Source organism: Vulpes vulpes, chromosome X (genome assembly GCF_048418805.1).
Source record: "Vulpes vulpes isolate BD-2025 chromosome X, VulVul3, whole genome shotgun sequence".
Lineage (NCBI taxonomy): Eukaryota > Metazoa > Chordata > Mammalia > Carnivora > Canidae > Vulpes > Vulpes vulpes.
Window position 1 is genome coordinate 107257571 of NC_132796.1, and position 20522 is coordinate 107278092.

At 40.0% G+C, this 20522-nt stretch overlaps 1 long non-coding RNA gene across 7 annotated transcripts in view; it reads left to right on the forward strand.

Moving 5' to 3' along the window:
* LOC140596308 (uncharacterized) overlaps window positions 1-20522 on the forward strand; it is a 248193-nt gene that overhangs the window by 204825 nt on the left and 22846 nt on the right. For 4 of the 7 annotated variants that reach the window (XR_011998348.1, XR_011998345.1, XR_011998349.1 and 1 more), the window contains one exon: window positions 13669-15870. This is a non-coding gene — a long non-coding RNA (uncharacterized lncRNA). Of the gene's footprint in view, window positions 1-2921; window positions 4012-13668; window positions 15871-20522 lie in introns of all 7 variants that reach the window. The other 3 variants (XR_011998343.1, XR_011998346.1, XR_011998344.1) reach the window with 1 other exon arrangement.

A 20522-nucleotide genomic window follows, 5' to 3' on the forward strand; every position in this document is an offset into this window, starting at 1 on the left:
ACTTTTGCAAATAGGCCCGGATGCTTCATACCATCCCCTTGCTTGTCATCCCCTCCCCTCATTATGCTGGAGAACTCCTACTTGTCTTTCAAAACCCTGCATGATGCATACTTTTCTGAGACTCTTCTCCAAGCTCCACCCCCTCAGGCACTTTGGGCTCCCCCAGAATTTTTTTACAGACTTCTATTTAACCCTTAACTGTTGTGCTGAAATGACTGGTTTACAAGACTGTCTCTTCCACTGAACCATGAGCTTCTTGAGAGCAGGACTCTGTCTTACTCATCTTTGTAGCCTCGGGGCATAACTCAGTGTTGGCTCAGAGTAAGACCTCAATAAAGCTGTGTTTGAACATCAATATCAATTACTATCACTATCACTTTCCTTACTGGCAACTGTCATCTAGAACCATACCATTTGTTTTAACACTAAGTCATTTTCCTACTGATTGCTCTTGAATTGTTTCATAGATGTAACCCTGGGGTCCCCAACATGACGAAATTCCATAAGAGCAGGAAATTCTTGTATTTCTTTTTGTGTAGTGCCTAAGCACACATAGTAAGTTATCAACCACCACGAGTTAGATTTTTTAATTTTTTTACAATCATTTTATTTTAATATTGTTTTTAGAGAGGGCTAGAGGAGAGGGATAGAAGGAGAGAAAGATTCTTTTTTTTTTTTTTGAGAGAAAGAATCTTAAGTAGGTTCTATGCCCAGTGCGGAGCCCAACATGGGGCTCAATCTCATGACCCTGAGGTCATGACCTGAGCTGAAATCAAGAGTCAGACACTTAACCGACTGAGCCACCCACAGGTGCCCACAAGTTTGATTTTGAAACAGCACTGTGCTATTGGGTTGCCACCATTTCAATGGTATTGCACTGACAGCAATTTTCCAGAAAAATAGGAATCTGTACTCAGGTGGAAATGATCTCTTAGGTTAGGGGATTCTCTCTTCCACTCAGCTAGTGATGGTGGATTTTATTATTACATATGAGCACCAGCAAAATTGAACTTGCTTGGTATTTGGACTCTTGCCTAATGTTGATTCCATTTAGTGAGCACAAACACCCTGATTATACAGGCAGTTATTCCATTTTAGAGATTGATATGGACAAAAAGATATAAGAACATATAGTAAAGCATTGAGAGGCTGGTCCATTGAACTACTGAGGGATTTGAACATTTAATGAATGAGTAGTTTTATAAATTATTGAATCTGAGCATCAAAAGACATTCTAAATCTTTTTTTGCGCTTACAAATATTTACAGATCTTTTAAAGATCAAGTCTGTCATCAATTTCTGTGCTATATATTGTCAATATCCACAGTGACCCCAGAGGAGCCTGTGCTGGCAGGAGTAATGCTGTGGTATGTTCAGCTCTGCTGGATCTCCATAGAGGGGGGCTGGAATGCCTTGTGGAACAATGCCCTGGGCTCCCGAGAGCAAAGAATGAAGGGCAGTCTAGTTTGATAACCACATTAAAGCACTACCAACATCTGTTCAAGCCAAAGACAACACTATCTCTAGGAATTAACCTTCTGAACCACTGAATCATTACCCTCAGCAGAGCGAAAGTTGGACAACAAGAGCCTATTTGTCAGTGGTTCCTCAGAGAGACGTGGTAAGCCATATTTTACTGCAAACAGCGTGAGAAGGCCTGGCTTGGCTTTATACATTTTAAACACAGAATATATTTGTGTGGGAAACAAGCAGACAATGAATGTAAATAAACTTTTGATGATACCTTGTAACTTTCAGCATTTATCCCATTCCAGAACAAATGGGCCATGGAGCATTGCCCCAGAAAATAGATGTTCCTGGATTTGTACTTAAATGTTTCTGTCTTATTTTAATGAAACAGTAGGTATCAATAATGAGCGTGTCAACAATGTGCAAGATATACTTCACATTTGCACTAATAGAAAAATTGCAACCCTTTGCTGAAAGTAATATAATTCACTGTGTCAAAGTAACTAGTTGGATGGGCTTTATGTAGCTGCATCAGATGGCGAGGGAGGCAAGGAGGATGGAAGGGGAAGATCTAATGAGAAAAAATTTTAGAACAGAAGCAAGAATAGAGAGCCTGTCATTAAGACTTTAGAAGACTCTGGAATTTGGAGGTGTCTTTCTTATAATGAAGACTGGCTGCAGCTTCTACTCTGATAGGTTTTAAGCCTTCTGCCACACTAATTGAAAAATCCATGTCCAGCTTTTTTCTGATATATATATTTTTTTATTTTTTAAGTAGGCTCCACTTCCAGCATAGAACCCAAAGTGGGGCTAGAACCCATGACCCTGAAATCAGGACCTGAGCCAAGACCAAGAGTCAGATATTTAACCCACTGAGCCACCCAGGTGCCCCAATTTTCTGATCTATTTTTAATTGCAGTAAGCCATCATTATAGATATGAGGCTTTTTATTTTTATTTATTTGTTTTTTAAGATTTTATTTATTTATTCATGAGAGACAGAGAGAGAGAGAGAGAGAGAGAGAGAGAGAGAGGCAGAGACACAGGCAGAGGGAAAAGCAGGCTCCATGCAGGGAGCCTGACGTGAGACTTGAACCCGGGTCTCCAGGATCACGCCCTGGACTGAAGGCGGCGCTAAACTGCTGAGCCCCCTGGGCTCCCTGATTTGAGGCTTTTTGGAAAGTAATCTCCACCTAATGTGGGGCTCGAGCTCACAACCCCAAGATCAAGAGTCACATGCTCTACCAACTGAGCCAGCCAGGTGCCCCAATAGACATGAGGCTTTTATGCTAAACATGCCACAGAAGTGTGAGATTAAACTGACCTGTAGGGGGCGGGGCAAGATGGCGGAGGAGTAGGGTCCTCAAGTCACCTGTCCCCACCAACTTACCTAGATAACTTTCTTTTTCTTTTTTATTTTATTTTATTTTATTTTAATTTTTTTTTACCTAGATAACTTTCAAATTATCTTGAAAACCTACGAATTCAACCTGAGATTTAAAGAGAGAACAGCTGAACACTACAGAGAGAAGAGTTTGCACTTCTAACAAGTACAACTCGTTTTAGCTACTCTGCACTGAGCAAAATGACTAGAAAGAAGAACTCACCACAAAGAAAGAATCAGAAACAGTACTCTCTGCCACAGAGTTACAGAAGCTGGATTACAATTCGATGTCAGAAAGCCAATTCAGAAGCACAATTATAAAGCTACTGGTGGCTCTGGAAAAAAGCATAAAGGATTCAAGAGACTTCATGACTGCAGAATTTAGATCTAATCAGGCCGAAATTAAAAATCAATTAAATGAGATGCAATCCAAACTGGAGGTCCTAACGACAAGGGTTAATGAGGTAGAAGAAAGACTGAGTGACAAGGAAGACAAGTTGATGGCAAGGAAGGAAAAAAGAGAAAAATAATTAAAGACCATGAGAAAAGGTTAAGGGAAATAAATGACAGCCTCAGAAGGAAAAATCTATGTTTAATTGGAGTTCCAGAGGGCGCCGAGAGGGACAGAGGACCAGAAAGCATATTTGAACAAATCATAGCTGAGAACTCCCCTAATTTGGGGAGGGAAACAGGCACTCAGATCCAGGAGATAGAGAGGTCTCCCCCTAAAAATCAATAGAAACCGTTCAACACCCTGACATTTAATAGTGAAACTTGCAAATTCCAAAGATAAAATCCTTAAAGCAGCAAGAGGCAAGAGATCCCTAACTTATGTGGGGAGAAATATTAAATTAACAGGAGACCTCTCCACAGAGAATTAAAAATAGAACTGCCCTACAACCCAGCAATTGCACTGCTAGGGATTTACTCCAAAGGTACAGATGCAGTGAAACGGCAGGACACCTGCACGCCAATGTTTACAGCAGCAATGTCCACAATAGCTAAACTGTGGAAGGAGCCTCGGTGTCCATCGAAAGATGAATGAATAAAGAAGATGTGGTTTATGTATACAATGGAATATTACTCAGCCATTAGAAACGACAGATACCCACCATTTGCTTCAACGTGGATGGAACTGGAAGGTATTATGTGAGTGAAGTAAGTCAATCGGAGAAGGACAAACATTGTATGTTCTCATTCTTTTGGGGAATATAAAAAAATAGTGAAAAGGATTAAAGGGGAAAGGAGAGAAAATGAGTGGGAAATATCAGTGAGGGTGACAGACCATGAGAGACTCCTAACTCTGGGAAACGAACAAGGGGTGGTGGAAAGGATGTGGGTGGGGGGATGGGGTGACTGGGTGACGGGCACTTGAGGGGGGTCCTTGACGGGATGAGCACTGGGTGTTATGCTATATGTTGGCAAATTGAACTCAGTAAAAAAAAAAAACAAAATAAATAAATAAATAAACTGACCTTCATCCTTAGATTAGTGCCTGAGACATACGTATTTTATTTTACACTTATAAAGTATTTATTGTGCACTATTTTGCTTATTTTTTTTGCTCTGCATGATTCTGAAAGAAACATGTTAATAATGTGTGGTAACTGGCATCATAATTGCTATAAAAATATTCCCATTTTTTGATGATTCAAAATATATAGATTACCCATATATAGACTTTATATATGCTATATAGACTATATATGTATATATCAGACTATATATATAGACTATATAGCATATATAAAGTCTATATATGTATATATACCAAATATTAAGTACATATATATACATATATATAAAATACATACAACATATACAAAGCCTATAGACTTACTTTATTGTATAAAGTAAGACAGAGTGAAATGCTAGGGTTGTGGCTAACTGTCCTCCCCTTCCTGGAAGTCATCAAGTCTGTGTTGGGTCTGGATAGAGAAGGCTGTATTGGGAAATACCACCCTTGCAGTCACCTTAGTGGACCCCCCTCCCCATACAAGTATGGAGGAAGAGTTCAGTTTCAGTTCTAGCCTCTAAACTTGATCTGAATAGCCGATTGTAATGGTGGAAAACATAACTATGCTGTGGGAGGCCTGGAACACAGCAGGTGTTTAATGAAGGTTTGTGAGTGAGCGAGCAAGCGAGTGAGATAAAACTTTGGATGCAGGATGCACTTGCTCAATGCTTCTGCCAACATGGGCCATGGACTCAGGGTTCCCCCCTTTAAGGGGGTTTGCAAAGCCAAAAGTATTTTTATGATAATACTAAGACTTTCTATGCCTTTTTCATTGTGTTGACATTTGCACGGAAGGTGCAAAAGCAACAGTGGATAAAGCTTCTGACATGTTAGCATGAATCAAGGCAGGGGCACTACGCTATGCTAGCAGTCATTGTACACTTCACCACCACTCACGGGTGAAAAAAGCCAGTTTTAAGAATGTCCTTGATGAAGCAGTACAAAAAATATTCATTTTATTAAATTTCGGCTCTTAAGTACTTGTATGCAGAAATCACTTCTGCACACTGAAATGTAATGGTTGTCTTGAGGGAAAGCATTTGTGCAGTTGTTTGAATTGCATACTGAATGAGCTACTTTTTTTTTCCCCCATGGAAGACCATTTTTTTACTTGAAAGGACAACTGATGGAAAAACTATGGTTATTCAGACTTGGACATTTGGCAGATATTTTCTCAAAAATGAACAAAGTAAGTCTGTCATTACAAGGAAAACAGCTGACAGTATTTGTTGCCAATGATGAAATTGGAGCTTTCAAGCAAAATTAGAATTTTTGGAAAACTGTGTCCACCACTGTTTGCTTGACAGTTTCCCAGTAGTGAAACAGTTTTCTGATGCTACTAGTGATGATATTAACAGATGTGATTTTTAAAAATATTGTATAATCAAAAGTGTAAATATTTGGAAGATCTTCACAACTCAGAAATCAGTATTTTTGAAATGATCAATGTACAATATTATGATATCATGCACAAATCAAAGATTAATGCAAAATACAAGACAGGTGCCTGGGTGGCTCAGTCAGTGGAGCATCTGCCTTTGGCTTAGGACATGATCTCAGGGTTCTGAGTTCGAGGCCCAAGTTGGGCTCTGTGCTCAGCAGGGGGTCTGCTTCCCCCTCTCCCTCTACCCCTTACCCTGCTCATGCTCTTCCTCTCCGTCTCTCTCTCTGTCAAATAAATAAATAAAAATTTAAAAAAATACAAAACAGATCAATGGACTTTGGTATAACAGAATATGTAAAGTTCACTGATATGATTTCAAACTCCACATTGCAGATGACCTTTAAGAAACTATCACTTTCTAAAAAAAAAAAAGAAACTATCACTTTCTGAGTTTTGGGTTAATACCAAAGAACAATATCCACAATTGTCTCAAAAGGTAATTAAAATGCTGCTCTCTTTTCCAAAAACACATATTTGTGTGAGACTGGATTTCCTTCATATACATCAGTAAAAATATATTGCCAGAGATTGAAATTAGAAGCAGATATGATAACAATGAACTATCTGAAAAAGAAGCAAAGTAAACAATCCATCATTTATAATAGCATCAAGTATAATAAAATACTTAGGAATAAATTTAAGAAATTTTTTACTTGAGCTTTATATTTAATTAAATTAATTATTTCTTGATTCCAGTATACTTAACATACACTATTATATTAGTTTCAGGTGTACAATATGGTGATTCAACAATTACTCAGTCCTCATCATGATAAGTGTGCTTTTAATCTCCATCACCCATTTCATACCCCCCAACCTCTCCTCTGATAACCATTAGTTTGTTCTCTGTAGTTAAGAGTCTGATTTTTGGTTTGTCTCTTTTTTCTTTTATCTTTTGTTTTGTGTTTTAATTAGGAATAAATTTAACTGGAGAGGTGAAAGATCTGTACACCAAAAATTGTAAGATGTTGATGAAAGAAGTTGAAGGAGACACAAATAAAATGGAAATATATCCCATGTTCACAGATTGGAAGAATTAATATTGTTAAGATGTACATAATCCTCAAAGCTATCTATACATTCAATGCCATCCCTATCAAAATTCCAATGGCATTTTTCACAGCCATAAAAAAAAATCCTAAAATTTGTTTGGAACCACAAGAGACCCTGAACAGCCAAAGCAATCTTGAGAATGGAGAACAAAGCTGGAGAAATAACAGTTCCTGATTTCAAACTATATTACAAAGCTGCAGTAGTCAAAACAGTATGGTACTAGCATAAAAACAAACATGGACAAATGGTACAGAATAGAGAATCTAGGGGTAAACCCATGTGTGTGTGGTCAACTAACATTTGCCAAGGAAGCCAAGATTACTCAATGGGGAAAGGATAATTTATTTAATAAATGATACTGGAAAAACTGGAATATTCATATGCAAAAGAATGAAACAGGACCCCTGTTTTATGCCACTCACAAAAATGAACTCAAAATGGATTAAAGACTTAAATATAAGGCCTGAAACATAAAACTCCTAGAAGGAAACAGAAAAAAAAGTTCCTTGACATTGGTCTTGGCAATGATTTTTTGGATATATACCAAAAATGCAAGCAACAAAAGCAAAAATAAACAAGTGGGACAACATTAAACTAAAATAAAAAGCTTCTGTACAGAAACAATAAAAAAATGAAAAAGCAACCTATGGAATGGGAGAAAATATTTGCAAATCATTTCTCTGATAAGGGGTTAATAATCCAAAATATGTAAGGAATTCATACAACTCAATTATAATCACCCCCCGCCCCTGCCCATAATCTGATTTTTAAAATGGGCAGGAGCTCCTGGGTGGCTCAGTTGGCTGAGCATCTGACTCTTGGTTTCAGCTTGGGTTGTGATCTCATGGGTCATAGGATCAAGCCCTGCATCAGGCTCCCTGCTTTAAGATTCTCTTCCTCTGCCCCTCCCCTACTCATGCACACACCCTCTCTCTCTCTCAAATAAATAAATCTTCAAAAAAAATGGGCAGAGGACTTGAATAGACATTTTTCCAAAGAAGATATACAAATAGCTAACAGATACATGAAAATGTGATCAACACTACTAATCATCAGGGAAATGCAAATCAGAACCATAATGAGATATAGCATCTCACACCTGTCAGAATAGCTGTTTCAAAAAGACAAGAGGGGCACCTGGCTGGCTCAGTTGGTAGAGCATGTGACTATTGACCTTGGGGTCGTGAGTTTGAGCCCCACGTTGGGTATAGAGGTTACTTAAAAATTAAAATAAGATAAAATAAAATAAGAGATAATGAGGACTGGCAAGGCTGTGGAGAAAAGGGAACCCTCATGTACTGTTGGCGGGAATGTAAATTGATACAACAACCATAGTAAATGTATGGAGGTTCTTCAAAAAATTAAAAATAGAACTACCGTTCGATCCAACAATCCCACTTCTGGGTATATATCCAAAGGAAGTGAAATCAGTATCTTTTTAATTTTTTTCCCGGTCGGCACGCCCGCTTTATTATTATTATTATTATTTATAAATTTATTTTTTATTGGTGTTCAATTTGCCAACATATAGAATAACACCCAGTGCTCATCCCATCAAGTGACCCCCTCAATGCCCGTCACCCTGCCACCCTCACCCCCCGCCCACCTCCCTTTCTACCACCCCTAGTTCGTTTCCCAGAGTTAGGAGTCTCTCATGTTCTGTCTCCCTTTCTGATTGAAATCAGTATCTTGAAGAGATATCTGCACCCCATATTCATTGCAGCATTATTCCTAATATCAAGACATGGGAACAAACTAAATGTCCATCAATGGATGAATGGATAAAGAATACATCTGATACACATAAAACACATATAATATTATTTAGTCATAAAATAGAAGGAAATCCTGCCATTTTTGACAACTGGGATGAACCTGGAGGGCATTATGCTGAGTGAAATAAGCCAGACGGAGAAAGGTAAATACTGTATGATGTAGTTTACATGTAGAACCTAAAAAAGATGAACTCCTAGAAACAGAGAGTAAAATAGTGGTTGCTAAGGGCTGTGAGGTGAGGGAAATGGGGAGACATTGGTGGTCATAGATACAAGCTGCCAGCTATCAGATGAGTGAGTTCTGGGTATTTAATGTATAGCATGGTGACTATAGCTCACAATACTGTTATTATATACTTGAAAGTTGCTATCAGAGTAGATCTTAGATGTTATCACCGCACACACACACACACACGAGATTTATGCTTTATCGTGGTAATCATTTCACAATATGTGTATGTATCAAATCATTGAGTTGTACGCCTTAAATTTACATAATGTTACACGTCATTTATATCTCAATAAAGCTGGAAAAATAAATAAGTTTCTGAACAAAGAGAAGCAGATAAGAGAATCCAGCTGTTTTCTATTAAGCCAGGTATTAAAGATATTTACAAAAATGTTAAAAAAGCCACTTTTTAAACTCACTTTTTTTAAAAAAAGATTTTATTTATTTATTCATGAGAGACACACACAGAGAGAGAGGCAGAGACACAGGCAGAGGGAGAAGCAGGCTCCATGTAGGGAGCCTGATGTGGGACTTGATCCCGGATCTCCAGGATCATGCCCTGGGCCAAAGGCAGGCGCTAAACCACTGAGCCACCCAGGGATCCCCTAAACTCACTTTTTAAAAAAATAGTCAATTTTCATAAAATGTGTTAACATGTAATGTGTTTATTGTTATTTTAAGTAAATTAATAAATATATTTTAAATATCCATTTTAACTTCTAATATAGTGCCTGTAGAAGTACAACCCACACAAAACCTCTTTGAAATTGTCAATAATTGTTAATAATTTGAAGAAGACTTGAGACCAAAAAGTTTAATAACTGCTCTTGTCAGTGGTTCTCAAAGAGTGGTCCCAGACACTGTTCACATTCTTGTGCTAATTCCTTGACAGACCTATTTCTACAAATGGACTTGGAGATTCTTTAAGAACAAGGACTCTTCTACTAGTCCCATCTGTGTTTCCGGGACCAGTACAGAAACCAGCTAAGAGAAAATGGTTCACACTGTTTGTTGGAACACATGAATGAGTAAACAAATGAGTTGCCTCTTTAGGCTCCGTCTCCTTGGAATTCTTTCTCAAAACTTAATGGTGTTTTGCGTGTGGATTTTCCTGAGCCAGCCAGACACTGAACATTTTCTCATGCAGGAGTCCTGATCTTGGCCATGAAGGAGAATCTTCTAAGGAGCTTGTTACAGGGCCGATTCCTGGGTCCTCTTCCCTGGGAATTATAATTTATAAAGTATGAGGAAGGGCCTGAAATGTATATTTTAACAAGATCCCCCTGGGTCTGTGATCATCAGCCCAGTTTAGAACTCCCAGCCTTTAGGGCCTCCAACTCCCTCCTTTTACAGATGGAGGAACTAAGGCCTCGAGATTACATGATTTGTTCAGTATTTGTCACATAACATGTCAGTGGAAGAGCTGGGATCCACTATACCAGTGTCCCCTCCTGCGATTTGCCCAGAGCAACACCATTTTTATCCACTCTATTGATGGAGTTCAGTAAAGGAGGGATCTGTTTTGTTTTGCAGTGAGAAAAGGTGCAACTTGAGGATCCTTATGTTCTAGCATGTTCACTGCCCTTGCTGGAGGGCTTCTTACGCACACTGATAGCAAGGCCGGGGGTACAGGCGGCTAAGCACTGAACAGAGGTGGGAGGATCTGGATTCTCTTCCAGCTTTGTTGCCACAAGGCTGTGTGGTGGGGGACGTCACTTCACTGTTTGGGTCTGAGTTTCTTCAGAAAAGGGCATGGCCAGGTCCACCCTGCTTACTGAGCAGGGTTCCCTCTTGGCTAACACGTTCATTTTCTCCATAGAGCCAAGAACAGGGCCTTGCCCGTGGCAGAAGTGGCCAGAGATGTTTAGAGAATGAATGAATGCACGTGTTTGGGAACCGAGAATGTTCTACGAACGTCAGCTATTCTTGCTAATAAATCCAAAAGCTCCAGTTGCTCGGGCCGAACAGGAACCTGCTTCAGAATGGTTCCTTACGGGACCAAACCACCTTAACAGACCTTTGTTTGTGAATGTGAGAAAAGGACAACTACTGACCAGCCATGTCTACAAGATGTCAAAAGAGCCAGCTAATTTGGTCGATTCAATGAAAAAGCAAGGCCAACAGTATTGGGCATTGTGCTTCAAAGGAAGCTAAGTGGCTCGGAGCCTTTTCCATTGCTGCTCACTGGCTTGGCGTTATGTACACACAGCTATCCTTTCAGTTTCCACAAAATGGCTTATTTTCATTTCTGAAATGGCAGCCACGTGGGAGCCTCCGGTTGCTGTGGAGAAGGCAGGGAGAGGCCCAGCTGGTTGACAGCCACCAGGCTCCTCCAGCCCTCCGCTTTGCCTTGGCTACTGTTGGGAGGCGGGAGTCCAAGGTTTTTATAGTTCCTCTCTCGAATTAGTGCCCGCAGACTCTACAGCTATGAACATGCAATTAGTCTTTGTTTGTGCACAAAAGGGAGCTTGACCCTTGCCCGTCTTTGATTGGCATGTACAACTCTTGTAGCTACTTACCTAAGGCCCTCTCCGAGGAGCACAGCGTCTTGTTCCTGCACCTGCCTTCAGCTTTTCGCTTTTGTGACTTGTTTCCCATAATATTCGGCCCAACATGCGGCAAGGTTGCAGGGATGAAGGCGTCATGCAGGCACAGTAAGATTTCTTGCTTTGCAGGGAGGTGGGGGAGTAGGTGGGAGGGAGGTTTGAATCCGCAATCTGAGTTTTGGATAATTGCTGAGCCCCAAAACACTTAGCAGGAGCCCAAAGAACTGCTTTTTCTTAATAAATGAACACTTTGCTTGCTTTCAAAAGCAGACCTCCCATGTCATGGAAAACAAGCTGTATGCACAAAGCTTTACATTTCTCTCTCTGGTTCACCTGCTTTCTTACCAGCATAGAAACTTTGTAGTTGTTTTGAAAGACGACTGCTATGAAAGACATGCAATTATTGTGGTCAGAAAATTTCTCTCGAAACCAGGCTTTCCCAGGTACTAGAAGGGTATTTATTAGCAGCTTGAATGAGTTAAATACTGTGGGGATGGATTGCATTTTCAATAAATGTTTTTAAGGAGCCTTATTTGTTTTCGGCATACTCATTTCTTACTCACCGTGCTTAAACATGCTGTGCCATATGACGATAAACTACTCAGCTGTGGCACTTGGGGAAAAACTCCAAAACATATCTGGTTTGAACTAAAAACCATCTCAAATTCCCAAATCTGCAAAGATTATTTAATAGATGGTTTAGAACAATATTAGCTGTTCCTTTTGGGGTGGCCGTTTAGGTTCGGGCAAGGTACTAGTTGCTTTATACATTTTTGGGGGGAGTCTCTATCTTTTTTTAAAATTTTTTTATATTGGAGTTCAATTTGCCAACATATAGCATAACACCCAGTGCCCATCCCGCCAAGTGCCCCCCTCAGTGCCCATCGCCCAGTCACCCCAACCCCCTGCCCACCTCCCCTTCCACTACCCCTTGTTCGTTTCCCAGAGTTAGGTGTCTCTCATGTTTTGTCACCCTCACTGATATTTTCATTCATTTTCTCTCCTTTCTCGGGGGGAATCTCTAAAACAGCTCTCCACGTTGGGCATTATTGTCTCCAATTTATAGAAAACTGTTGTTCCAGAGATGTTAGGAGACTTGACCATATTTGTTCAACTGCTGAGAGGCAGAGGGGAGATGTGGGTTTGTTCCTCCAGGGATGCTGCTGAGACCTTTAAAAAAAACAAACAAAAAAATACACTAGATTTTACATGGTCAAGAGTTTTGTCTTTCAAGGTAGTCAGCCTGGGGACCTAGATGTACTTTCCAACAACTTGACTATCGTTGTCTTTGGGATGCTACTTGTGAGCTGATTCGTGCATTGTGTAGGGACATCTGCCTCACACCCTCTTATTCACACCGTACTGTTGACCGTCTTGACCTTGCCCAGTTTGATCATGTACTTTTTCATGAAACCTGACTTCCAGTCACTTTTGGCTGTTTTCAAAAATTGCCAACTCCGATGGCAAGGATTGGCCGAAATTGAGGACACTCAGAAGAAAGTGCTTCCAGTTCTAGAGATGGTTCTAACATAAGTATTTGTGCCCAAAATGGCTGTGACACTATGGTTGGCATAAGCGTGTATATTTCCAGCCTTGCTCTCAATGTGTGAGCGCTGATGCGCTTAGGGTGGCACGGAATAGTAAATAGGAGTTTGCCCTTTGGCCCTGTGCTTCCTGAGTTTGAATCCTTTCTCCACCAGGTTATTAGCTGCATACCTTTGGGAAAGTTATTTACGTGCTATAATATTAGTTTTCTTGCCTGTAAAGTGAGGATAATAATAGTGTCTACCTGAAAAGGCTTGCTGTTTGGATTTAATAGTAATATGTGCCATACCCTAGGTACACAGTAAATGCTCAGTAAATGTTAGTTTCCTATGCTTGCTTCTTCTGCTGAGGTGCTTGGTGAAACAAGGTCTTTCTGTTTATGGTCTGTGACTCATAGAAGGTTAGTGCTGGAAGGGCCCTTTAAGATAATCTTACCCAGTAGTTTTTAAACTTCATTGTAACAGCAGCACCTGTAGTTCAAAGGAAAACTCAAATGGAACCGAATAACACAACAGCCAGAGTGGAGCTCCCAGGTTAAGTGGGTGGGTCAGAGGTGGAAGGGAGCAGAGTCCCAGTATTCCACATTCTGCTTTACCTCTCTCCCTGTTTGAATTGTGTTGGCACCAGTGAATACTACTTCTCTACCCTTCCAACATGATTTTCAAATCTTTTTTTTTTTAAAGATTTTATTTATTTATTCATGACAGAGACAGAGAGAGAGAGGCAGAGACACAGGCAGAAGGAGAAGCAGGCTCCATGCAGGGAGCCCGACGTGGGACTCGATCCTGGGTCTCCAGGATCACGCCCGGGCCGAAGGCGGCGCTAAACTGCTGGGCCACCGGGGCTGCCCCCAACATGATTTTCAAGGGAAGTCCTACCCACACTTTAAAGCTCTACTTAAATGCTAAAACCTCCACAATGCCTTGCCAGAAAGAGTCAGCCAGAATAAATCTCTTCTCTTTCAATTCCCCATCAGCAATGTGTCTGTTTAGCAAAATTTGCCTTTTCTTACTTATTTTTATCAATCAATCAATCTATCTATTTATCTATTATCTATCTATCTATCTATCTATCTATCTATCTATCTATCTATCTATATCTATCATCTATCATGTATATAACCCTTAGTAAGTGCCAGGAACCATTCTAAGATTTGTATAAATAAATTCCCTTAATCCTCTGTATATGTATTCTTTACACCAAGTTTTTTAAGGTCAGGCCCCATGTTTTAAGTATCTCTATGTCTCCCACATTGGGGGTTTACATATAGGAAGCCTTCAATTACTACTTATTGAGTTGTTAAATAAATGACCACAGATAAATCCAAATCATATTCAGGTCTAAGAAACCAAGGGAAAGATTCCCAATAAAATGTATTCTTTGCTTTTTCAAAGTCATCCTCTTAAAAAGTAACTTGAGACACTTCACAAATCCAGACCTCATTGATTTATGTCATGGCATGATGTGCTTGCCTGATTTCTTAAGCAAATATAGCCATTCTAATCCTCCTTTGGCCCTTTCTCCATCACTTGAAGGAAAAGGAGGCAGAAAAACTATCTTCTACACAGTTAATGCCTGAAAATATGCAAGCAATCTGAAAACCTCTAGACTAGATTCTAAAGCATGCCCACAATAAAAAGCAGAAGTTTGGGTGAATGTTCACAAACATCTGTTTTACAAAGTCAACTGAAGAAACTAGCAATAAGAACTTTATTTAGAATCACAGAAATGCTATAGTTTATAACAGGGAAGAGTGAAGGGGATATAATTGAAGAAGGCTTAGAAAATATATTGGGTCAAATTCAAGTGAGGAAAAAAAACATAGTGACTAGTGGGAAAATGTGAGAAGTTCGGGGCTGTCTTTCTTCTGACATTAATATGTGGGGTTACTTCAGTAGCTAATTACCAAGCAGAGTTAAGATGGAAGTCAGGGTGATCAGATGCCACAGGGCTTACGAAGGAGAAATTTGTTTTTAAATAATATGCAAACATCTTAAATCTTATGTATTTAACTTTATATATTGCCTCAGAGTATATAGGATGTACAGAAAACATTTTGGATTCCAGAAATATAAGGAAACGAGGATGCATAGATTTTTAACTCATACTTTTTGCCTTGCAAAAGGTATTGGTCAAAGATTGATCATCAGAGATGAGGCTTGTAGGATTTTTTTTTTTTATTTAAGGTATAATATCAACATTTAGAGGAGTGAGTCCTGCTGTGTTTGTTTTTACAAGGGTTAGTCCTATTACTTAATAATCATTCAGTATTCAATTCTTTTTTTTTAAAGATTTTATTTATTTATTCATGAGAGACAGAGAGAGAGCGAGAGAGAGGCAGAGACACAGGCAGAGCAAGAAGCAGGCTCCATACAGGGAGCCTGACGTGGGACTTGATCCCGGGTCTCCAGGATCATGACCTGGGCCGAAGGTGGCGCTAAACCACTGAGCCACCCGGGCTGCCCTCAGTATTCAATTCTTAACTGATGATAAAAAAGGAAAAAAGCAGGGTTCTGATGATGGTTGCAATCTCCCATTGTAAGGCCAGTGTAGAAATACTTTCCGTATTGTGGATCTGGGATCAAAACTTAGGCTGGTGCACATTTGATTTTGGCCATCATCAGCCAGAGCTTGGAGGCTATTCCATCTTGTGAAATGACAAGTCTCGAAGAATCAAAAGATGCCAAATTCTGTGCAAACGGGTTGGTTTGTGCATTTTTAAGGGAGGGGGGCTGACTTGTATAACGCCACCGCAAAGACTTGAAGCTGCTGATTTTGTTTGTTTGTTTGTTTGTTTTTAAAGCTGCTGATTTTGAATGAGATGACAGCTCGAGAAAGAAGAAACTGTGCTTTGAAGGCAGCAGAAAAGACAAATAAATTGTTTGGTTAATTCTTATTCCTGCTAGCAGGTAATGTAACATTTAGAGGGAAAAAGACAGCAAAACTGTTATCTTTGGGTCAAATTTTTAAAAATATCACCAGTTGATCGTCTTCCTACAAAATCGTCTCAAGTGTTCTAGGTGAAATTCCCCAGTGAAGCCCTTTTGAATTCTGTGACCTCAATAGTATTCCTGCCCCCCCCTGAATTTGTTGGAGCAAACACGAGGAGACATTGTAAGGCAGGATGAGGAAAGGCTCTGTGATAGACCGTCTCCTAGACTAAATACAGTTCTATGGGGTTGAGTTCTGCATAATCTGTTAAAGTTATGTTTTACATGCTCTTTAGACACTTTTTTTTTGTACCAATAGATCATTTGTGGTTTGTGGCTGTTTCCATAACAAGTTTGCCATTCTGGCTCTTCTCCAGAAATGTGACCTCTTGATGCACCAGTGGTCCTCATCTGTGTGGCTGCACCTTGGTGTGTCACAATCAGTTGGGAATTGGATTGCAAGTAATATGATCTTACTGATATGTAAGGGTCTGGAGTTGGTGGATGATTGCCCCTTTTAGTGAATTAGACCTAGTCTAAAGTCATCCTTATGAAAATATTGCTGTCATTCACTTGCATTCTGATATGCTTGCCTGGTTGGGAGAGAATGAGGTGGGAATTTGCATAATGTCAGTTAAGCTTCTGGGAGCCAGGTCTGTATGGGAGCGTCTTCCATCCTGTGTCCCAGTGGATCTAAGGCTGAGATTGGCCATGCTCTTCCGTTGTTTCTATGAGAAACTCAGATATGAATTGGAGCTCCCTTCCAGGATCATAACCTCCCCCCAGGCCTGCTTGCTTATCCGCTGTAGTGCTTCAGCAACTCCTAGAGAAATTCAACAAGGGCTTACGCTAACTATGGGCAATTTTAATCCTTCAACTCCATTCAGAGGGATGAATAACTGAGGCCGTTCATTTGTTCAGTCACTCAACAAATACTTACGGAGTCTTTTTTTAATGTACCAAAGCACGACTTCATAGGAGAGAATTTGCATCTGGTGACACTTCAAAGATAAATTGGATCTCGTTAGTTTGAGAGGAGGGCATAGCATGAACAAAGACAGTGAGGGGGAAATGGAGTTTTCACAGAAGAACAACAGTCCAGAGTGACTGAAGGCCAGGGAATTTGGAGAGGTATTGGGGTATGTAGCTGGATAGTTTGGAGGGATCCTTCCAGATGGCTCAGGGACCTAATTCAGCCCCCAGTAATTAGAACTCAGAAGTGACTGTATTGCTTCTCTTTGTGATTTCCATTAATCTGTCACAGTATGTACCCAATAAATTCCTGCTAACACAGCTGAATGTGAGTCTTTCTGTCACATGGAAAGATTGTCAGCATCCCTGGTCCAGTTTTGCCCCACAGACCCTGGCTCTTGGGTATGGAGCTATTTTTCCACATTTAAAAAATTGAGATAGAAGTCACACACTTTAAAGCTTACTCACTTAAAGCGTACAATTCAGTGGTTTTCAGTGTACTCGCAAAGTTGTGCAATCTTCAGCACAATCTATTTCCAGAACATTTTCATCAATCCAAAAATAAACCCTGTACTCCTTAGCAGTGACTGCTCAATCCCCCACCCCTTAGGTAACTATGATTCAAGTTTGTTTCTTTAGATTTACCTGAATAAATATTTTAAATGTTTCATATAAATAGAATCATACAATCTGGAGTATTTCTGTCTGACTTCTTTCACTTATAATAATGGTTTCAAGGTTCATCTATGTGATAGCATGCCTCAATACTTCAGTCCTTTTTTGGCAGACTACAATTCCATTGCATGGATATGCTGCATTTTGTTTATCTGTCATTTGATGGACATTTGGGTTGTTTCCACATTTTGGCTGTCATAAATAATGCTGCTGTGGACATTTATGGACAGGTTTTTGTGTGGGTGTATGTTGTCATTTGTCTTGAGTATATACCTAGGACCGGAATTGCTGGGTCGTATGGGAACTGTGTTAACTCTATGTTTAACTTTTTGAGGGACTGCCAAACTGTTTCCCAGAGTGACAGCACCATTTCACGGTCCCACCAGAAATGTGTATGACAGTTCCGATTTCTCTGTATCCTTACCAACACGTGTTACTATCTTTTTTATTAAAGCCTTCCTAATATGTGTAAAGTAGTATGTCATTGTGATTTTGATTGGAATTTTCCTTTTTTTAAAAAAGTTTTATCGATTGAAGTAATCTCCATACCCAACGTGGGTCTTGAACTCACAACCCCAAGATCAAGAGCATGATTAATGATGTTGAACATCTTCATGTGCTTATTGGCCATTTATTTATCTTCTTTGGGAAAATGTCTAATCAGATTTTTTGTCCACTTTTCAATTGGGCTGTCTTTTTTATTTTTGAGTTACAAGAATGCTTTATATATTTTGGATACTAGACCTTTATCAGATATATGATTTATAAATATTATCTCTCAATCTGTGGCCTGTCTTCACTTTCTTGATGGTATCCTTTGGAGCACAAAACATTTTAATTATGACAAGGTCCAATTTAGCTCTTTTTTTGTTTTGTTACTTGTGAGGATGAGCTGTTTTAAAGGAAAGAGCAGCCCATGGAAATGGCCACTGGCCAACTGGGGTTTGCTAGGGGTTGACATGTGGTTGGAATACCTTTAATCCTATTACTGGATTTAGATAACATTTTAGAATTAGATAATCACTACCTAGTTGTCAACATTTCTGTTGTTAACTTGGTGTATATAGGGGCCTGGACAAGAATGAAAAGACTGTCACCTCTGGGTTTCTGTTTTAAATGCCCCCATATTGCAGGACTAGACTAGAAACCTGAGGGTTGGGGAAGAGCAAGGACATGTTGCTGCACTTAACAGCAGCATTGAACCTAGGGCTGATTTCTAACTTAACTGTTTCAACCTTTGGCCTTGATTTGAATCACATTTGCACTTGAACATAAAGAGGGCCCCCACTTGTAAGATTGTAAGGAACATTTTAAATTATGAAAGTGATTAAAAATTGTACACAGCTTAAAAACTGAGAGAAAGCTGTTGGCAACTCTAGCTTGAGATCTGGTTGTATATAAAACAGCAAAGCAATTCTGAAGTTTTAAAAAGTAGGTTCAGGGGCGCCTGGGTGGCTTAGTTGGTTAAGGGTCCAACTCTTGATTTCGGCTCAGGTCATGATCTCAGGGTCCTGAGATGGAGCCCTCTCTCTCTTAAAAAAAAAAAAAAGCGACTTCATGGTTGGGGAGGTGGGGGGTGAAATAGGTGAAGGGAATTAAGAGTACACTGATGGGGCAGCCCGGGTGGCACAGCGGTTTAGTGCCACCTGCAGCCCAGGGCGTGATCCTGGAGACCCTGGATCGAGTCCCACATCAGGCTCTCTGTATGATGCCTGCTTCTCTCTCTGCCTGTGTCTCTGCCTCTCTTTCTCTCCCTCTCTGTCTCTATGAATAAATAAATAAAATCTTTTAAAAAAAAGAGTACACTGATGATGAGCACTGAGTAATGCATAGACTTGTTGAATTACTAGACTGCATACCTGACACTCATATAACACAGTATGTGAACTATAATGGAATTAAACTTTTTTAAAAAGTGAGTTCATGGTTGTGCTGGGTCGATCTTTGCTGATTTCTGCTCTTGAGGATTTCTCTGCCTCTGAGCACTTTCCTCGGGGAATCTTCAGCTCTCACAGTTGGTAGGAATGAAAGTCATCTAATCCAAACCCCAATCCCTCTTTCAAATCTGTTCTCCAACAATGAGTGGAATGTGGCCGAGGAAATGCCAGTAAGAAGAATGAAGGGATGGGCGGCTTAAAGATGCTATGCCTGCTTCACAGGCTAAAGGAAGGAAGAGAGATGAAGTGGGGAAGAAGGTTGAATGAGAGCAAAATAAATTGGGTTTGTAAAGTCTGAGGAAGAAGCCTAGCCTTTGAGATTTAGTTGTGTCAAAAGATATCATTTTTCCCCAATTCCTGCCAGTTATACCTAATCACTCTCTTCTCTGGGGATCCTGTCCCATTTTATGAATTCTGTTCTAGTGCTGGTCACGATGTAGTCTGTGAATGTATTTGTGTGTCCTTCTAGATCAAGAGCTCCTGGAGAAAAAAGCTATGGCCTCACTTGTCTGCGTAGCCTTTCCAGTGCCTGACCGAGTGACTCAACTGGCAGCATTGTGACATGGTTACAAATAGGAGCTTTAGGGCCTGTCAGGGGGACTCTTGGTTTCAGTAGCTCCAGATTGGAAATCCCTACCTGGCTTTGACTGCCTCTTTGCCTTTAGGCAAGTCATTTAACCTGAGTCAGTGACCTCATATGTAAGATGGGAAGAACAGTAGCTCTTCTCTCTGAGTTTATTTTTTTTAAACCTTTTATTTTTTAAGTAGGTTCCCTGCCCAATGTGGGACTCAAAGTCGTGACCCTGAGATCAAGAATCCCTTGCTCCAGTGACTGAGCCAGCCAGGAACTCATTCTCTCTTTGAGTTTTTTTTTTTTTAAGATTTTAATTATTCATTCATGAGAGACACAGAGAGAGGAATTTTAAGGACTATAGCTGAGCAGAGTTCTTGCTGCTTGGCAAATGATTGTTACTGAGACTTGGATTAGCAGGCCTCCCAGAAATGCTTGCTGGGATATTTGTGTGGGGGCAGGTGGAAGAGCCACGA